The 4,096-nt window shown below is 52.6% G+C and overlaps 1 pseudogene; it reads right to left on the bottom strand.

The window, feature by feature from the left end:
• Positions 1–226: 226 nt before the first annotated feature.
• On the bottom strand, positions 227–3,670 carry LOC140678753 (uncharacterized; annotated as a pseudogene).
• Between the last annotated feature and the right edge of the window lie 426 nt (positions 3,671–4,096).

The raw sequence follows: 4,096 nt of genomic DNA, 5'->3' as shown, positions 1-4,096 counted from the left end.
GGTTAAGAGGGGAGGAGTCAAGTATTTCATATATATATATATATATATATATATATATATATATAAAGTATTTCATATATATACATATATACATATATATATATATATATATATATATATATATATATATATAAGAAATACTTGACTTTCAGTGAATTCTATCTATATATATATATATATATATATATTTATTTAATTTATTAAAACTAAAACTTGAATACACCTCACGGTGATGCTTGGACACGTCATCAGTGATAAACCCGGGGTCATAGGGTGTTTCGGGTCTTTAATCATCAGACACCCTCGCCCGGGCGACCCAGCCGGGGGTGATCAGACCCCGGCCTGTGTCCAAGTAGCGCACCACGGATCCCCCCTACGGATCCACAGCCACCGGGAGGCCTTTTCTGCGGCCTCTAGGATGTTCTTGGTGGCTTTTCTCGACTGCAGTCCTCTAATGCCAAGGATTCTGAACACACGCTGTAGTGAGTGACCAGCAAAACCCCTGCACCCAATTTCGACTGGTTCACAGCGGGCTCTCCAGCCGTTACTCCGACACTCTACAGTGAGCTCAGCGTATTTGGCCCTCTTACGCTCATTTGCTTCGTCAATTCGCTCCTCCCAGGGGACAGTCAGCTCCAGTAGCACCACTTGCTTGGTTGACTCCGATGTTAACACCATGTCTGGGCGGAGTGACGTGGTAGCGATATTGGCCGGGAACTTGAGTTGCCTTCCCAGGTCAACATGGAGCTGCCAGTCACGAGCGGTGGCCAGGAGCCCTCCTGAGAAGTTGGGCTGACAGCTTGCCTTCTGTCCTGCTCTGATGAAGGTGATTGACTGCTTCGGGGCGGCCTGGGACTTGCTGTTTTGTATCGCTGCGCAGATAGAATCCGCCAGGGCTTTTAAAACTTGGTCGTGGCGCCAGCGATACCGCCCCTCCCCTAGTGCCTTTGGGCAACAGCTCAGGATGTGCTCCAAGGTGCCCCTCCTCTGGCACAGTTTGCACTCCGGAGTGTCTGCTAGGCCCCAGATGTGCAGGTTGGCGGGGCATGGGAGGACATCGTACACAGACTGTATGAGGAATTTTGTGCGCAGAGGTTCAGCTCTCCAGAGCTCTGCCCAGGTGAGTTTTCGAGGTTCTGCATGCTCCCACCTTGTCCACGCCCCTTGTTTGGACATGCTGACCATCCGGCAGCAACGTTCTTCCTCCACCTCTGCACGGATCTCCTCTTGGACCAGTTGGCGCTTCTCCTTGCCACGGGCCCGGTCCCAACGTGGCTTTGGAAAGCTGCCGAGGCCTGCCCTCCCCCTTGCCACAGTACCCAACAAGGTTTTGTGCCTCAGCCGCGCCTCTGCTCTGCTTACGGCTTCTTGTGCCTGCCATTTCCTCCCGGTCTTAACAACGATTCCTGCCGAGGCTACCTTGACATCTGCGGAGTCCCTGTACATCATTACCTCTCTGGAGCGGGTGACCTTGAATTCCTCCGACAGTCCCCTGAGAGGGAGCTGCAGCTTGGTGGAATGGCCATAAAGAGCAATGCTGCTTAAGGACCGAGGGAGCCCCAGCCATCTCCTTAGGAACTGGCTGATGGTCTTCTCTAGTACCTCAACCGTTGTCATTGGTACCTCGTAGATTAAAAGAGGCCAGAGTATTCTAGGCAAGACTCCGTGTTGGTACATCCAGGCTTTAAACTTTCCTGGGAGACCAGATTTGTCGATGGCTGTGAGCCATGAGGTCAGGTCGCTCTTTGTCTGCTGCAAAGCCACTGCGTCCTTCAGGGAGCTATCAAAGATCTTGCCCAGGCTCTTGACAGGTCTTTCGGTCACCGTTGGAATCAAGTAGCCTCCAACAGTAAAGCGGAAATGGTCGGCCACTTTACCTTTCTTTAGGACCAGAGACCTGGACTTTGCTGGCTTGAAGCTCATCTTTGCCCATGTGATGAGCCGTTCAAGCCCCTGGAGGAGCCACCTGCACCCAGGCACAGATGTGGTCATCACTGTCAAGTCATCCATAAAAGCTCTTATGGGGGGCTGCCGGGTCCCAGATCTTGATTTTGGCCCTCTGCATTCAACCTCCGCAGACTTGACAATCATGTTCATTGCCAAGGAGAAGAGTGACACTGAGATTGTACAACCAGTGATTATGCCCTTCTCCAGGCGGTGCCAGGCAGATGTTACTTGGCTTGAGGAGACTCTTGCTTCGAAGTTGTTGTAGTAGTCCATGATGAGGTTGCAGATTTTCCCAGGAACATGGTGTCTTGTCAGAGCTATTTCAACAAGTTTGTGCGGGATAGATCCGTAGGCGTTGGTTAAGTCAAGCCAGAGAGTTGCCAAATCTCCTTTGCTCTCCCTTGCCTCCCGGATCAACTGTGTCACCACTCCTGTATGCTCCAGGCACCCAGGCACTCCAGGTACTCCCCCCTTCTGGACAGAGGTGTCTATGTAGGCGTTCTTCAAGAGGAACTCGGTAAGTCGTTGGGACAGGATCTTAAAGAAAATCTTGCTCTCAACGCTGAGCAGCGAGATTATACGAAACTGCTCGATGTTGCTGGAGTTCTCTTCCTTCGGGATCCAGACGCCTTCCGCGTATCTCCACTGGGCAGAGACTTTCCCTCTTCGCCAAATCACCTTCAAGATCTTCCACAGACGCTTGAGGAGCCGTGGACACTGCTTGTAGACCTTGTAGGGTACACCGCTGGGGCCGGGAACCGAACCAGATCTTGCAGCTTTCACAACTTCCTTAACCTCTGCCAGGGTGGGTTCATCACTGTTGAAATGGGACACTGGATCTGCTGGAGTCACCAGTGCCTCAGAAGGGCCAAGCTCTTGATCCCTTGAAAAGTCACTGAAGGTGGCATTGAGATGATGGTCAATCTCTTCTACAGGGCAAGCAAGGTGACCACTTCGCTTCTGGCCCAAAAGCCTCTTAGTAAAGGTGAAGGGGTTGCCAATGAAGGCGCTTCGCTTCCGTGCCCTTTCTTTTCCCCTCCTTCGGTGCCATTCGGCCCTTCTCAACGTGATGAGCTTCTTTCTTACGATGTTAGTGAGTTCCGACAGAGGAGTTCTCTCCTCTTCCTTGGCTGCCTTAAACTGACGTCTTAAGGATTTGAGTTCTTGCCTCAACTCGCTTATCTTGACTTCCCGCCGATTGAGTTTTGCTGGGTTTCTAGCTGCTCCTTGCTTCTGTTCCACTCCAAAACGCTCACCTCCTATGCTCATTATGAGGGAGCACATGGTTTGGAGTTTCTGGTCAGCGTCACCCTTCGAAATGGATTCCAGGGTTTCATCTACGTCCTCATCCAGCTTGGTCCACTCCTTGCTGTTAGCGACAGGCCACTTCACCCGGCGGTGTTCCGATTTTCTGCTTGGTGGGGGGAAACGTGTTGCTTGGAGGTTCCGGGTACTGTGGGGAGACTCCGGACCTGGCTCCTCCTCCGTCTGACCAGGTTCTGCAGCAGGCACAACAGGAACTGTTGCATCGGCTGCCGTTTCTGAGCGTCGCTTCACTTGTTCCCTCCCAAGGCAGGCCATCTTGGTCTGGTGGATCTTCAGACCTCTCGAGTTCTTGCAGACCTTGCCGCATATGCAGACTGCGCTCGTTATCCGTTGTCCATTTGCTTGGGTCATAACCATTAAATCCGTCCGGTTGGGATGCTCATCCTCCCCCCCTCTCGGGCATCCCTGGGGGTATTTTCTTGTAGGGTTCTTCGTAGCAAGATTTGGGTGCCCCCTCGCGGGAGCTGTAGGTCAGGGGGCTGGCCTTCCCTACCCCGGTTGCCGTCTCTCCGGGCTGTCCACTGTCTCTCCAGTTGTCACCACTCTTTTCGTGGACGTCATCCAGCCTTTCCTGGAGGTCACTGGCTCAGCCAGATGTGATAGAACTTGAATACACCTCACGGTGATGCTTGGACACGTCATCAGTGATAAACCCGGGGTCATAGGGTGTTTCGGGTCTTTAATCATCAGACACCCTCGCCCGGGCGACCCAGCCGGGGGTGATCAGACCCCGGCCTGTGTCCAAGTAGCGCACCACGGATCCCCCCTACGGATCCACAGCCACCGGGAGGCCTTTTCTGCGGCCTCTAGGATGTTCTTGGTG

Source organism: Nerophis lumbriciformis, linkage group LG04, assembly GCF_033978685.3.
Source record: "Nerophis lumbriciformis linkage group LG04, RoL_Nlum_v2.1, whole genome shotgun sequence".
NCBI classification, from domain to species: Eukaryota; Metazoa; Chordata; class Actinopteri; order Syngnathiformes; family Syngnathidae; genus Nerophis; species Nerophis lumbriciformis.
This window is presented reverse-complemented; position numbering and strand designations above follow the sequence as displayed.